We start from the raw sequence: 17,922 nt of genomic DNA on the forward strand, positions 1-17,922 counted from the left end.
AATAATGCAGGTGTCTCTGGAGCCTGCTCTATGATAAAGGATCTCCCTGCAAGTTTTAATGCAAGACTAATGATGCCTGTCCTGATAAAATCATCTTTCAATTTGAAAGGTGCCTTAACGGGCTAATTGGAATTCTGCTCCTGAATGCACATTGCTCCCTGGGTCATTTGTAATGTTTCCACAATTCAAACCTCTCCCTGTCTCAGCTCAAGTGAATAATGAACCGTTTGAAAACTGGCTCCTCTCGAAAGGTCTGCTGCTGTGCATTATGGTTAAGTAGGGCACAAACAGTGGTTGGTGTTTCACTCAGCACTATACTACTGCCTGATGGATACAGGATTCTAGGGAGATGCTAACTGCATTTCGTTGTCTCTGTACTGTACACTGCACAATGACAATAAAGTTTGAATCTGAGTCTGATTAGCATTCCTTTAATTAAACCCTGTGGGGTAAAGGTGCCAATATAGATAGAGATCTGGCTGACAGAAAACAAAGGGGGGGGGGGGGGGGGGTCGATACAAAATTGGTTTCTTCATAGAAATCAGAGGGCAGTGGTAGAGGAATGCTTTTTTGACTGGAGATCTGTGACCATTGGTGATCTACAAAGTTAAATTCAGGGACTGGACTGATTAATGCGATAAAAATAGGTGGAGTTGTGGATAGTGAGGGAGGTTGCCGATGAATACAGCAGGATATAGATCACGCACGTATACATACCTGCGCATACACACACCCCCGCACACGCAACCCCCCACCCCAACCACCTCTTCAGCTGTGGAGCTCCAACCTTACTGTACTGATGTTTACTCATTTTCCACTTTGAGCTCTCACTTTCCAAAGGGGAGAAGTGGCCGTTGGTGGTGCTCAGCGAATGAGTGTGAGCCTGTGGAGCCATGCAGGTGGGGACCAGAACTAACTTGTCCAAAGCAGCAAACAAACAGAAGGTTTAGCATTCTGTTTGTGTTAGGACTTTCTTGTGTATTGAAATAAATGTTGTCATTGGAAACTCCTTCAATATTCTAGGTCCGAAGTATCATTTTGGTGAAAGTGTGGTAGAAGTTCTATTGTTAGTGATGTGCATGCTTATTGGTTATTCTCTATCCAGGTAATAGATCTGAGAAGCTAATCAGGTGTGACCCTCTGCTGTTTTAAGTACAAGCTTCTCCCATCTGGCAGGGAAGGAGGTTACGTGCAGGATAGCTGCAGAGTAAGAAGAAACTGTATGAAGTACTAGGGTTACACCACCGGCTGCCGTTAATAACACTGATATTGGGGGATATCTTCAATACTTGAATGTGTAAAATGGGAAGATTGCTCTGCAATTTCTTCTGAACCATCTCTGCAGTGAAAGTAGATGCACAGTTTTCCTGAAGGGCCATTATCTGAGACCCAAATAATCCTTTACATAACAAGTGCAGTCAACACTTGCTGTCATTGTGGCCATTGTCTTGACACTCAATCTTACTTAAGGCTAAGGGATTAAGACATAGAGAGCTAAAGACATGTTGATACAGAGCTGATCTGTTTGGAGTTGCAGATACTCAGAGCTCAATTTGAAATTACTTTTCAAATGTAATTTAAAACCATCAGAAATCAGATCTGCATAGATTGGCTTCCGAGATTAAGAGTGACATTAGTTTGTTTCATCTTTGTTTTGTCAGTGCTGTGCTCTTCAATATTCTATTAAAGAAGGATGTTGGTACAGTCACTCCCTGATTTTAAACTATTGGCATTGATTAAGTAACTGTTAGACAATAGACAATAGGTGCAGGACTAGGCCATTCGGCCCTTCGAGCCAGCACCGAGTTGGGAGATTTGAAAATACATTTGGAAAATGATACGAGTGCAATGTGAGGCCCTGGTGAAGAGCTGGGCACTTTGCTGGCTATAGTGGATGCAAGTTCTATTCAGTATCACGTGTTACACAGTTGTGAATGTGGTCACCACTGCAATGCCAAAGAACCCTCAGCTAGAATAACAAAGCAGGAGAATGGAGTATTTGAAGGAGAACTATTACTGGAAGAGATCCTTGGTTAATGAATCCAAGTTTTTCCTTTTAGAAATAACCATTTGATGCGTTGAGTGCAGATTGACTGAGCCTCTGAGAGATTTGTTGAAAATATGCAAAAGATCCGCTCCTTGCAAATGAGATTTTGTAAAAAAGTGCTTTAATATCATGTAACCATAAGCTCCATCCTTTTACAAAGTGAAGAATGTCATCATTACCTATTTTCTTAGAGAATTAACTTCATAAGAATTAATTTTCCATCCTTTGGAGTTTCAAAGTGCTTTGAAATCATTGAGTGGTTTCATAAAATAAGCTGTGCATGCTTGTGTTCAGTGAAAATATGTTGACAGGAAGAGTCTTGGAAAAGCTGTGTCTCCTGGGACTGCAGTAGAGGAGGGGAACTCGTGCTGTGGCCAACCGATACATCTGACTAACTGGATGTGCGTAGAGGATGCAAAATATTTCAGATATAGTGGCTGAAGGTCAACAGAGTTGTTCCCCCTCTACATTTCTTTCAACATCAATGCTTTGTTAAAGCATCTTCTCAAAATATTTAATAAAGTGATAGGTCTTCCGTTGAAATGTATTTACATAGTTATTCCAGAGAGTAGTAGAATTTGGGTTTATTTCGAGAACTTTGTACATGATGTGAGAAACTAACAAGTGTATTATTTCTAGATAGCGGTTATTATTTCTAGTAGCCAGTTCGAATCCCGCTTGGAGTGCATACTGTCGTTGTGTCCTTGGGCAAGACACTTCACCCACCTTTGCCTGTGTGTGAATGTGTGTGAATGATTGGTGGTGGTCGGAGGGGCCGTAGACGCAGATTGGCAGCCACGCTTCCGTCAGTCTGCCCCAGGGCAGCTGTGGCTACAGTAGTAGCTTACCACCACCGAGTGTGACTGAGGAGTGAATGAATAATGCGATGTAAAGCGCCTTGAGTATTAGAAAGGCGCTATATAAATCCCATCCATTATTATTATTATTAGATACCCTTCACAGTTCCAACACTTTTCCCTCTCTACTCTGACTTCCTGTTTATTTAAACCGAAGATAGACACAAAGTCTATCATAGTCTGAAGAAGGGTCTCGACACAAAACGTCACCCATTCCTTCTCTCCAGACATGCTGGCTGTCCCGCTGTTACTGCAGCTTTTTGTGTCTATCTTCCTGTATACATCTCCTCCAAGCAGATAATCCACAGGTAATACAGGCAGCACAGTGGTGCAGCGGGTAGAGCTGCTGCCTCAATGGGTGGTCGATGTTCGGCATGGACTCAGAAGCTGAATGGCCTGTTTCCGTGCTGTATTTTTAAATTAACAAGCCTTCACCATCTTCTCTCAGCCTGCAAGTTCACCATTGACATCATTTGTTCTCTCTTGGTCTTCATCCTACTATAGACATTCCTTTTCTTCTCTCCATCCACACCTCCCACTCATAACAAGAGGAGTTGAGTATAGGAGCAAAGAGGTTCTTCTGCAGTTGTACAGGGCCCTAGTGAGACCACACCTGGAGTATTGTGTGCAGTTTTGGTCCCCAAATTTGAGGAAGGACATTCTTGCTGTTGAGGGAGTGCAGCGTAGGTTTACAAGGTTAATTTCCAGGATGGCAAGACTGTCATATGCTGAGAGAATGGAGCGGCTGGGCTTGTATACTCTGGAATTTAGAAGGATGAGAGGGAATCTTATTGAAACATATAAGATTATTAAGGGTTTGGACACGCTAGAGGCAGGAAACATGTTCCCGATGTTGGGGGAGTCCAGAACCAGGGGCCACAGTTTAAGAATAAGGGGTAAACCATTTAGAACGGAGATGAGGAAACACTTTTCACACAGAGTTGTGAGTGTGGAATTCTCTGCCTCAGAGGGTGGTGGAGGCTGGTTCTCTGAATACTTTCAAGAGAGAGCTAGATAGGGCCCTTAAAGATAGCGGAGTCAGGGGATATGGGGAGAAGGCAGGAACGGGGTACTGATTGTGTATGATCAGCCATGATCACATTGAAAGGTGGTGCTGGCTCGAAGGGCCGAATGACCTACTCCTGCACCTATTGTCTACTTGCTTGCTTGTTTTTTAAATTTTGTCTCGTTCTGATAAAAGCCATCAATCTCTTCTGTCTTCAGACTTGCTGCCCACTTGCTGAGATTTCCAGTATTTGCTATTTTTAAGTCTAAATTCCGGAAACTTCATTATGTTACATGTATTTGTGAAATGCTGACTATCTCAATTTCTGATATTCTGCACTGTGGTACTTCTCCCTTCACTCTATCTGTTGTACTTGTGTATAGAGTGATGTACTTGTGTATAGAGTGATGTACTTGTGTATAGAGTGTTGTACTTGTGTAGAGATTGTTGTACTTGTGTAGAGATTGTTGTACTTGTGTATAGAGTGTTTGTATTTGTGTATAGATTGTTGTACTTGTGTATAGATGTTGTATTTGTGTATAGAATGTTGTACTTGTGTATAGAGTGATGGTACTTGTGTAGAGATTGTTGTACTTGTGCATAGAATGTTGTACTTGTTTATAGAGTGCTGTTCTTGTGTATAGAGTGTTGTACTTGTGTCTAGAGTGATGTACTTGTGTAGAGTGTTGTACTTTTGCATAGTGTTGTACTTGGGTAGAGATTGTTGTACTTGTGTAGAGATTGTTGTACTTGTGTAGAGATTGTTGTACTTGGTTTATAGAGTGTTGTATTTGTGTATAGAGTGATGTACTTGTGTAGAGATTGTTGTACTTGTGCATAGAATGTTGTACTGGGGTATAGATTGATTGTATTCACGTTTAGTATTATCTGATTTCATCAAATAACATGCAAACAATAGCTGTTCACTGTATCTCGGTACACGTGATAATAACGAGCCACTACCATATCAGTAGATCTGTAATAATGCCTTGGTTTGAAACAAAAAGGACAGTGTCCCTTAGTTTTCACCTTCAAGGCAACCTTGTGAAAATAGTAAATGTTTTCTTAGACAGGTTAACAAATCGGTAGTGGTGTTGGTGATCCTGTAGATGCAGCAATTTCCAACGATTGTGTTCCAGGGACGGTGGTTAATATACTGATAATGTGAAGTAATCTCTTCAAACTTGTTTCTTCTCTGGATCTGAAACATTCTTTGAGATTAGATTTGAAATCCTCATGGTTATTTTTGATTTGTGGCCTTATATTAAGAGAGTGGTTAGAAAGGCACTGCTTGTGCCAGTCACTAATGGGTAATATTGGTGGTGAATTGTCTCTGCTTGTACTAAGCACCACAACTGTGCTTGCTCCATCCGTGGCTGGGGGGGGGGGGAAATGTCACTTGAATATTCTCGGTGCAATTGACATGGGAGAGTCCAAGGTTGAAATACACATTCATCAGTTGGTCACAGGGTGAGAGCAGCAGCAACACAATATCTACAGCCTCACAGTCACGATGTATATGGCTGTAACAAAGACAACATAAGCTGCGACAGGAATTGGGTCTAACGCCTGCCAGCGAGAATGGGCAAAGTGATGGAGGGCTTCAGGGAGTTTAATGCCTTTTGAGTTGAGAACGTTACCAAAATGTACAATCATAGTTTAAAAAAAAAAAAGGTTATGAAATACTTTATTCAAATCTTGGCCCCAGCTTGACTTTGGTTTACAACCTCTGCTCGATCAGTCTAAACAACTATACAAAATTATGTGACTGTTCGGTTAGAATATTCAGGTTCATATGAGCAGTGTGTGTAGGAATAGGAGGCCAGAACAAAGCTATGGGAGGATGTGGTCTCTGTGGGGAGTTTTAAACATGACTATTTGTGTTATGGAAGTAGCAGCAGCCCACATTAGAAGTGGTGTATGGAGGATTGATGCTTTGTTCATGTTTTATTGATCTCATGCAGTGATCCAGTTTCCAATTGGTAGAGAATACTTTGTAGAGCTGCAGAGTGTCCAGAGGATGGAAGCTTTGAAAACAAAACCCAATCAGCAACCATCGCTACTAAAACATGATGAACCTCCAATGTATGAGAGCTTCTGAAGTTGCATATTGGTATTTTTTAAATATTGAAAATATATAAAAATGCAAGCTAACATATTCCAGTTTGGGATTTTCTTCATGCTGCTACATTAGTGATAACTTTGCCTTTTGATTCAACAATTAGTCCTGCTTCCTCTCAGCTCAACCTCAATTTGATCCTACCCTTGGGTTCTGTTGCAATCTCTCCGTGACTGTGTGGGTTTTCTCTGTATACCTCAGTTTCCTCCCATAATCCCTTCCAGTATTGCGTAAATGCAGCAGTGCCGGTGAGGTCAAGGACAGGATCTGAATAGAGGAAACATTACATTGTTGGATGTTTTCTGTCGTTCTATAAGAAAATGTGTTGAGAAATTACAGAAGGGTGAAAACTACAGAATAGTTCCAGTACGGGAACTTATTATTCCTAGAAACATAGACCACAAATAGTGAGGATAGGAAACAAAGCATTGTCCACAATAGTTCTCCACACTGGTGCCCTGCAAGCCGTGTTCCCAGCCTTTACTGTACTCACCATCCACTAAAGAGTATGCAGGCAACTCCATCTACAAGTTTGCAGATGACACCACTGTATTCAGCAGGATCTCAAACAATGGCGACTTGCGGTGCAGGAAGGAGATAGGGAGATTAGTAACATGGTGCCAGGACAACAACTTCTCTCTTAATGTGAGCAAGATGATTGAGCTAGTTATTGCATTCAGGACATGCCCCAATCAGCATCAATCGCAATGAAGTGGAATTGGTCAAGAGTTTCAAATTTGTAGGCTTAAATATCGCCAATACTTTGTCCTATACCAACCTTAGGGTTGTTATGACCAAGAAAGCACACCAACGGGTCTGCTTTCTCAGAAGACATGAAGTTTGGCATTTCTTCAAGAGTCTAGAAAGATTCTTAACAACTTCTATAGATGCAATGTGGAAAGCATCCGGTGGGGATGTCACATTACTTGGTTTGGCAACAGCTCTGCCACCAGAGAGTTGTTGATATAGCCCAGTCCAACACACATACCAGTGTCCCCACCATCGACTCCATCTACTCTTCACCCTGCCTCGGTGAAGCAGTCAACATGATCAAGGACCTTTTTCACCCAAGCCATTCCCTCTTCTCGCCTCTCCTGTCAGGCAGAAGGTACAAACGCTTGAAAGCATGTACCACAAGATTCATTCCCTCTACTAGGTCTGGGTTTATTATGGCCACGTGTATAGCTTTGTTTTGCATGCTATCCAAACAGATTAGATATACCATGCATAAATATAATCAAAGCAAACTCAAACACAATATCAGACTACTAACAGTCTTCTCTTAAGCTAGGGTATAGTCCTGAATTTGCAACCTACTCTAAGGACTTTGGATCTTTTTTCTGTAATTATAACACTATAATACTGTAACACTATATTCTGCACTCTGGTCTATTTCTCTTTGCACTACCTGGTGTACGGCTTGATTGTACAATATGATTTGACTGGATATCATGCAAACTAAACTTTTCACTATATCTTGGTACACATGACAATAATAAACCAGATCGGACCAGATGATTCTACTGTAAACTAAGATTGTAATAGTGTTAAGGGAAAAGAGGAAGAAGAGTTTCTAAACTGCGTCCAGGGTAATGTTCCTGAGCTTTATGTTTCTACTCTAACACGCAAGGACACGCCGTTGGATACTATCCTTGGGAATGAGATGGGGCAAGTGCACCTATAATAAACCGTGGGGAAAGTCCATGTTGAAGGTTTCTGCGATCTGAGTGTTGCTGGTATGGGCTGTCTTTACAGTTCATCCATAATTGCTGATGAACTGACGCCTCCTCATCCTTCGTCATGCTGATGGGTCATGAAAGGAGACAACGGTCGCAGAGATGTGACTTAGACTCCAATTTTTAAACTAAATCTTAATTTCATAGATTACAAATGTATGATTAGTTTATTGTCATGTATACCAGGGTGTAATGGGATTCTGTGTTGACTTGAAGCTCAATGTAAATTGTGTGCACACAATAATGATAAGTACAATGATGAAGGAGTAAGTGTGTGAAAGAATATTAAAGTACAATGATGGATTAACTAATGAGGCAGAGTTAAGAGTAAGTGTACATGTCAGCATCTCTGGCAATGGCCAGTGAAAGAGGTGACAGCAGCAGTCGTTCAGTCTGGTTTTCCAAGCCCCTCTGTATACTACTAGAAGGCAGATGAGAGGAAAGGGAATGGCCAGGATGCTATCATTGTGGGATTGGAACTTGGGTCTGTAGTTCCAGGTGCCTGTATTGTTGGTCCCGTGATATAACCACTGCACTGTAACTCCACTGGCTATTGTTTAAACTACCACATATGGATAATGTGTTACTGCTTTGGAAACTCTTTGTAGAGCTCTGACAAGTTCCTGCCTCAAGAGTAGGTAGGAAATTCATCAGTAGGTGACCGCTTCACAGTTCATCACTAGCAGTAATTCAGAGAGTAAGAAAAAAATTATGAAAGAACAACCCCGCCTTGTACTTTGTTGTTGGAGCTTTAGTCCAAACTATTTCTTGCTCCCACGGTCACAAACCAGAGCTAATGTGACCATTTACAGCCTGGTGAACAGCATTCGGACCTCACTGAGAATGCCCCGCAGCCCAACAATGGGTTTCAGTGAACATTACCATCTTTTTGTTTTAGTCTGAATGGTTTATATTTTATCAGCATTAATGTGAGGTGTTGACTTCCTGCCATTCTATTTTTGATCCGAGTGTGTGATGGTGGGTGGGGCATGGACTGAAGAATTCAGCATGATATTTATGGGCTTGTTTTTAGCTTCACAGTTCACCTTGTGGTGATTAGGGAGTGGGCCTGGTGCTGCACCTAATGCTAGTCGCGTTATTTCAGAGATTTCCCAATATTTCTGCCACAGGTGATGATACTATTTCCAGTGATCGAGCTGGTTTCAGTGACTAGTACTATACTGATTCATAGTTTCCTGATTTTTCTCTGATGAGCTCATTGGGTTGATGGAAGCTGGAGTGTAATTATTCTTTATAATCTTATATTTAAGTCAGGGACAGGCTATGGGAAAATTGCTGGGAGATGATGCAGTGTTCAACTGACCCGGGCATGTTATCTACGTGCCTATCTACTCTTTCCCCCCAAAATATACTTTATTATCAAACACAGGAATACAATAATTCAATAATACTTGATTGTCACAATCAGTGACAATGTCACTATCTTATTCACTGCATCAAACAGTATTCACTTACAGTGGATCAACGTCACAAATGTTGCATGAGTGAAATGTTAGAGAGGCTGGCCCAGCCCTCATGTCTAGTGGTGCTCGGGGACAGGTCTCTGTCTTGCAGTGACTGCACCAAACTTCATTGTGTCCCTCTGCAATAGCTTCGGGCAGACCCTAATGCGTCTTTCTCTTGGACGTTGATCGTCCAGCGACACTCAGTGCCTGAATCAGAGTGGATGTTGAATCGTCCCGCGACACTCAGTGCCTGATCAGAGTGGACAATATACAATAGGTGCAGGAGTAGGCCAATCGGCCCTTCGAGCCAGAACCGCCATTCAATGTATCATGGCTGATCATCCCCAATCAGTACCCCGTTCCTGCCTTCTCCCCATATCCCCTCTCCGCTATTTTTAAGAGCCCTATCTGGCTCTCCTCTTGAAAGCATCCAGAGAACCTGCCTCCACCGACCTCTGAGGCAAAGAATTCCACAGACTCACCACTCTCTGTGAGAAAAAGTGTTTCCTCGTCTCCGTTCTAAATGTCTTACCCCTTATTCTTAAACTGTGGCCCATGGTTCTGGAACACGTTTCCTGCCTCTAGTGTGTCCAAACCCTTACAATCTTATATGGTTCAATGAGATCCCTCTCATCCTTCTAACTCCAGAGTGTCCAAGCCCAGCTGCTCCATTCCCTCAGCATACGACAGTCTGGCCATCCCGGGAAGTAACCTTGTAAACCTACGCTGCACTCCCTTAATAGCAAGAATGTCCTTCCTCAATTAGGGGTCCAAAACTGCACACAATACTCCAGGTGTGGTCTCACTAGGGCTTTGTACAACTGCAGAAGGACCTCTTTGCTCCTATATTCGATTCCTCTTGTTATAAAGGCCAACATACCATTCGCTTTCTTCACTACCTGCTGTACCTGCATGCTTGCTTTCATAGACTGATGAACAAGGACCCCCAGATCCCATTGTACTTCCCCTTTTCCCAACTAGACGCCATTTAGATAGTAATCTGCCTTCCTGTTTTTTACTAGCAAAGTGGATAACCTCACATTTATCCGGAATAAACTTCATCTGCCATGCATCTGCCCACTCCCCCAACCAGTCCAAGTCACGTTGATCGTCCAGCGACACTCAGTGCCTATCAGAGTGGAGCGCTGAGTCCTATATTTACACAGCAGCTCAAATCCTGACATAGACCACCGCAGTTCTCTTCCACCCATCCAGGTGAGAGGAGGGTCATGACTGTCTCATCTGCCTTGCAGCCACTTTGAGGCAGCTTGTGTGGGAAGGGAGGGGTGAGTATCCAGCTCGGCATGAAGGATCCATTCTCACCAGTTGCCACGCCCGCTTTAGTTGTTTGTTTCAGAGTTGTGCCGGCCGAGGTCTTCTTTCAAATGGCTCTGACCATTCTGCTCCGGAATCATGCAAGAGTACCCACTGGCCCCTTCTCCATCGGGGCCTCCACAACATTCCACCGCCACCCCTGCCCACCTGCCCAGATATAGAAGGTTCCAGAAGCATCCGGGGAGGCATGTAGGTCTCGTCAGCACATGGACCAGATCACACTCCTGGAATACTTTGGCTGCTTTTGAACCATTTAAAAACATCTCCAATAGTCAGAGACTAATTAAGACTATTCAGATAGATTCATATATAATTTAGTAATTTTTTAAATAGTTGAATGAATTAATAACATTAAAATAGTGTAAAATAATGTCAACTTTACCATCCATGTTTTACAAAGCTGGGGACATCATTTAAATGACATGGGTGCAGCTAACCCTGACATTAAGGGATGCACATAAAGATGAAACCAGTGGGAGGTCAAATACACCTTCATCCAAGCTCCAGTTTGTTTCATCCAAGCTCCAGTTTGTTTCAGGCTGAAGCATTTTGCTGAAGATGCGTGGAAGTCCAGAACATTTGCAAGCACGTGTTTAGTTGACTGAACGTTCAGCACCAACTGAAGTCCAAATACATTTCAACAAAGACAAAGGATAACTGAACCATCACAACAGAATGCAGAGCGGAGACAGCCATAGTCACATATTACAGATATTACATATTACAGGTTAGACACACCTTAAGTACCGAATGAGCTTCTGGTCAGGCTACAACTTGAGTTTGCAGATCAGTGGTCAGACTCTGAGAGACTGACTCAGCGAGAGCTTGTTCTTGTCACACTGCACCTGGGATTTGGGATCCATTCTCATTAGTCCTAGCATGAGCACTGGGTCCAATTCAAGTTGGCAAGACATGAGAGGAGCACGGTCATGGGATTAGCCACTGGTCAGAGGACTGAGTTATGAGTAGAACCTGGCAAGGTCCATAAACACCCTTCAAAGATTGACAAACATTGGGTTTGGAAGTCATGTATGCACTCAGTAGCTAATGAAAGAGAGGGTTTTTTTTGTATTTTAACTTGTATTTCCCATGTGAAGCTACATCCAGTAAACATACTGCATTCAAGCAGATATGAATCATTTGCTTACCTATTATATTTTAATGCATAATGACATCAAACCTTTAATTGTGCACACCCTTAGTTTTGTACAGTCCTGAAAATGATTATTGATAAAAAGCAAATGAAAGCCTAAAACTCATTTTATCTGTCAAAAATATTAATGAAATTCTTTTAGTCCTAAATGTTGAGGGATGGATGGGAAAATATGACATTTTCAGTCAACTTGCACTCTTAAGATGTAAACTGAATAAACTGAAAGGTAAATCAGAATATTAGAAATAATTTGTGGTTAAAGTGTGGAAATTAAATGTTTATGTGGTACAAATAAATTGTCGGATTGCTGTTGGTAGTTTCCCCCCCCGATATTTAGTATAGGCCTTGTCCAGGAATAATTGAAGAGGCATTTGCAGCAGCAAGGAGGGGGATTTGGTGTGTCGGCAGAGCTGATTATTTGCACAGAACTGAGAAAACAAGGGAATTAGGAAAGATTATTCTGACGTTAATGCTAACAAAATAATAGTTGTTATATCCCAACAGAGCACTTCCTGCTTTCCTACAGTGATATCACAGTTTAATTTCCACCTCAGGTTAGTTTATTGCAAGCGTTTTAGTTCAAATCCAGCAACCGTTTAAAAGCAACAGCAATTAGCTCAAAATCTAATTGCAGCACATCTATGTTAACATTGCATGCAGTTCTTGTCGGGCTGTGTGTGTAAGATGCAAAATGTGATGAATTTCCCAATACATCTGCAACGTAAGAATTCAGTCGGAGTTCATGATTTCCTACGTGTATTTTGGAATGGGGTACTCAAAAATTCTGATATTTATGTCCATTTATTTAATCCTCTATAATAAATCCGATTCATAATTTATAGAGTTATAATCTGTCCGTGTTATTTTGTCTGTCATTTGGACACAGAAAATGAGGTCACTTGTATTTCTTCCAGTGATTTTTATCAGCAGTACAATATTCAGCCAGGCATGTTGTATTTCAGATATATTTGGTAAAAACATTCTACAACTGATTCATGGCATACAAGAACTAGCTCATGGGAACAGAAGTTAAAGACATGGAAAACAGCCAAGTCTTAAAAATACGATTTGCCTCAAGAGCCTGTGAACACAGCTGCTTTCTCTACAGTTTTACTAATCTTTGCAGCAAATTATTGTGTATGAATAATTTTCTTTTAGCTAACAATACAGTTGGTAATTGATTGTGATAATGAGATTGCTAATCTGAGTTAATTCTATGGATTTAGTGGAGAAAATTAATAGCTGATGCAGGTCACGTTTGGTCCAGCCTGCCACAATATCTCAGACCAACAGCAATGTTTAGAACATAGAAAATAGGTGCAGGAGTAGGCCATTCGCCCTTCGAGCCTGCACCGCCATTCAATATGATCATGGCTGATCATCCAACTCAGTATCCTGTACCTGCCTTCTCTCCATACCCTCTGATCCCTTTAGCCACAAGGGCCACATCTAACTCCCTCTTAAATATAGCCAATGAACTGGCCTCAACTATTGTATTGTATATCTTTAGTGTTATTTTCCTGAGTACTCACATACCCAGAGGGAACAAAAAAACGTTACTCAAACCAGTGTCCATTCAGTGTGCAGTAAAAAATAAATAGAAATAAAAATACATATATCATGAACAAGTTTAACACTACTCTCAACTAAACATCAACAGGCGTTCCGATCGGCAGCGGCACGACAGTGGCTCTGTCCAGGTTGGTGGTTGGTGCGCGATACTTTGGCAGGGGGCAAAGTCCGTTTAACAGTCTTATAGCCTGCGGGAAGAAGCTGAGGAGCATCCTGCTGGTTTTGCAGCTAATGCTCCTGTACCTCTTCCCAGATGGCAGGATGGAGAATATGTGATGCGATGGGTGGTAGGGGTCTTTGATGATGGAGATGGCTCTGTTGATACATCTCTTCCTGTATATGTCTACCTTCTGTGGCAGAGAGTTACAGAGACTCACCACTCTCTGTGTGAAAAATGTTTTTCTCATCTCGGTCCTAAAGGATTTCCCCTTTATCCTTAAACTGTGACCCCTTGTCCTGGACTTCCCCAACATCGGGAACAATCTTCCTGCATCTAGCCTGTCCAACCCCCCTAAGAATTGTAAGTTTCTATAAGATCCCCCCTCAATCTTCTAAATTCTAGCGAGTACAAGCCGAGTCTATCCAGTCTTTCTTCATATGAAAGTCCTGACATCCCAGGAATCAGTCTGGTGAACCTTCTTTGTACTCCCTCTAAGGCAAGAATGTATTTCCTCAGATTTGGAGACCAAAACTGGTACGCAATACTCCAGGTGTGGTCTCACCATTCTGTCCCCAGATCCCACCCCCTCCTCCTCCTCCTCCTCCTCCAACACTATTCTGTGGTGTCCACCTGGTCCTGGATCCAACCGTCTGGGCTGCTCTGTCCTTGCAATGTTCTTCAAAAATCAAACAATCCTTCATGTACAAGATTCAGTTTAGATTATTGTCAGGTGTACCAAGGTGCAGTGAAACGCTTTTGTTGCATGCTAACCAGTCAGCAGAAAGACAATACATGATTACAATCGAGCCATTAGAAACATAGAAACATAGAAAATAGGTGCAGGAGTAGGCCATTCGGCCCTTCGAGCCAGCACCGCCATTCAATATGATCATGACTGATCATCCAAAATCAGTACCCCGTTCCTGCTTTCTCTTCCACATCCCTTGATTCCGTTAACCCCAAGAACAATATCTAACTCTCGTTGAATACATCCAGTGATCTTTGGCAGATAATTCCACAGATTCACAACTCTCTATGAGTGAAAACGTTAAGGGAACATGATAAGGGAATTACGTTAGTGCCAGGGAAAGCCAGTAAAGATCAAGGATATGAGCCAGTATCAACAACACACCTGAGGGTCGCTAATGAGGTAGATAGTAGATAAGTACTGCTCTCTGGTTGTGGTAGGATGATTAATTTGCCTGATAACAGCAGGGAAGAAACTGTCCCTGAATGTGGAGGTGTGAGTTTCACACTGGTGAATGTGAGCTAGCTATGTCGTGACAGCACATCACCGCTAATGCTGGGGTAAAAGAAAGTAGGAAAGTAGGGGGTTGAATTGGGATGGATTGAGTAATGTGGGACTGAGGTTATGAGATGAAAGCAAACCAAAAGGGGATTTGAATGTGAAAATGTTCAATTATGGTAATAAGTTTATGTAAAGGCAAAGCATTTAAATTTTATTATTTGAATTGGCAAAAAAATCTTTGAGCCTAAGATAAGTTCTAATTCTGTTATTATATAATTAGATAACGTGATTATTTAAATGATGCCATCAAATCAAGATTTGATTGACAATCGGAGTTAGTTTGTAAACATTGGCATGAACGGAGCATTGGAGTTGGTGTCGATGATTAGACCTGCATGTTGAAGATAAAGTGCATGTTGGTAGTAATGCAGGGAAGTGGGAAGGTGATCTTTCTGTTGTCAGTCTTTTGTAAATGGGAAGCAAGTTACAGGGTGATCATTGAGTGGAGAATCTGGCCCAGAGCAGTGGGTTTATTCCCCGCATTGTTTAATAGCACAGTTGGTGAGTTAGAGCTCAATGAGCAGATTTCCTTTGATTTTGATTTGTATTTAGAGCCAGTGTGGACCTATGGCCTTTCTACACACATTTAGATTTTCCATGCTGCAATGGGTTGTTTAGCAGCTACGTGATCTGTGTTACTCATCGGGCTGTTTGCATGTGATCTCAGAGCTCCTTGCTGGACTTAATCCGGGTGTGAGCTGCCTGTTATTGGCAAACTGATTACCGTTTTGTTAATATCCTTATTTATAGGCTGTGGGTGTTGCCAGCAAAGTCAGCCTTAATTGCATTTGAGAAGTTGGTGGTGAACCATTCCCTTCAACTTGTGGAACAATGCCGGTGGGGAGGGAGTTCCAGCATTGCAGTAATGAGGAAGCAACAGATATATTTCCAGGTCGTCAGACATTCTCAATGCTACTCTTGGTCAAGTGTTGCTGTGATGTCTAAGCCGGCCATTCTTACCCTGCCACTGCAATATAGTTCTCTTAGTAGTAGTGACAAAACCCAACTGGGCATCATTGAACAGGTTATTGATGAGTCCTGCTTATTAAGGGTTCAAGGTTAAAGGCTATTGGCCCATTGTTTATCCCTTGAATGTAATATTTTCTATTTTTTCCTGTAACCTTTCTCTCAAACATCCATGAACTCTCCCTCTCACCTCCTCTATCCTCTAATTCTCCCACCAGCCACCCACATAAGAGGCAACTTGCTCTGGTCAATTACCTTACCAATCAGCACATATTTAGCACGTGGAAGGAACCAGGAACGTGCAAACTCCACACAGTACGCAGGTCACCAATGACACTGGATTGCTGGAGCTCCACTGCAATGTAGGACATCAGTGTCGGGCTGAAGGACCGTTCCTTAAGGCAGTGCAACATGAATCACCAACGATTCATATTTCTCGGTCACTTTGACTGCATCCTGAAAGGTAGTTGGGGAGATATTTCTCAACATTATCGAGCATTGGAAAATATGCCTTCCGTGCCTCAAAACTAAAATTCTACCCAGGGTTGGTCTTGTTATGTTCCATACATTTAGATTACTCTCAAATCACCAGAAATCTTAATTTCTGCTCCATGAACGGTATCAATATGAAGGTTTCACAATGAAGCACATTGTCAAGTAGAATACAGACTGCTGCTGACTGTAGATGGTTGTGAACAGTATGAGTGGCACAAATAATACCATGTACTTTGTCAGCGTACAGGAGAGAGATCGAACCCCTGGCTAAGTGGTGCCTCATTTAATGTCAACAAGACCAAGGAACTGGTTCAGGACTTCAGAAAGGGGAAGTGGGGAAACCACGTGCCAGTGTTTATTGGAGGGAGTTAAAATCTTGGATGACTAGTCCTGGGCCCAGCACTGAGATACAATCACAAAGGTGGTTTGCCAGTGACTTTCTTAGAAGTTTAAAGAGATTCAGAATGTCTACGAATACTGTGATTGCACAGATCTAGTGTAGGTATCCCGACTGGTTGCATCGTGCTTGGTGCAACAATTCCAACACGTAGGAGCATGAGAGAGAGGCTGCAGAGAGAGGGTGGTGGACTCGGCCTAGTCCATCACGGGAACAGCTCTCCCCCCACATGAGGCACTACAACAAATGTTATTTTGTTTGCATCGTCTATTTTCTTTGAGAATTATATGTGTAGTTTATGTTTAATTTATTTGTTGTGTGTTTGTCTGAGTCTATGTACCTGCGATGCTTCTGCAAGCGAGGCTTTTTATTGTACCTGTCCCGCACCACACTGGTGCAAATGACAACAACCTTGATTTTGATCTGCAAATGTTGACACACATTGGTTTTCCCGGCTCATTTAGCACCACCAAAAATTTGTATTAGTCTTGATTGCACACAATCCAGCACTTTGCACAAAGATAATTTTCCTTGATGTCGACATCTCATTGCAAGACAGATATTTGCGCTTGTAGGAGGTTTTTTGTTGTCGTTGGGGCTGTGGAAGAAGGTAACAGATTGAATTGGGAATAGTTTGTGGTCTCTCTCATTCTATATAAGTGTTGTTCAAAATAATATACACACTTCTATAAGTCAGCTAATAGTATAATAGTGGTTGATAATCACACCTGTGTGGTGCAAATGATTGCATTGCATTTGGTCTTCGCAGATGAAAATTGTAGTTGGGAAAATTTTTAGTCATATGTTACTAAAACTTACGTGAACGTGATCATCTTCAGTATTTTGTTTGTGTGAACAAATAAAACTCTGGGATGTACACTAACATTGAACACTTTAGTGCTGAACACTGTTTTGCAAGTTTCCTGATGTGAGTGAAATAGGAACCATTCTAGTTTGTGTTTAGGAAGGAACTGCAGATGCTGTTTTACACCGACGATAGACACAAAATGCTGGAGTAACTCAGGGGGACATGCAGCATCTCTGGATAGAATCACGCTGAGTTACTCCAGCATTTTGATCTATCTCCAGTTTTGTGTTTACATTTTAATTGCATTAAGTGTATAGAGATGTATAAAATCACAAGGGGAATAGATAGGTATATGCACAGAGCCTTTTACCCAGAGTAGGGGATCCAATAACACAGAGAACACAGGTTTAAGGTGAAAGGGGGGAAGATTTAATAGGAACCTGATGAGCAACTTTTTCGCACAAAGGGTGGTGGATGTATGGACGAGCTGTCAGAG

Source organism: Amblyraja radiata, chromosome 32 (genome assembly GCF_010909765.2).
Source record: "Amblyraja radiata isolate CabotCenter1 chromosome 32, sAmbRad1.1.pri, whole genome shotgun sequence".
Classification (NCBI taxonomy): Eukaryota; Metazoa; Chordata; class Chondrichthyes; order Rajiformes; family Rajidae; genus Amblyraja; species Amblyraja radiata.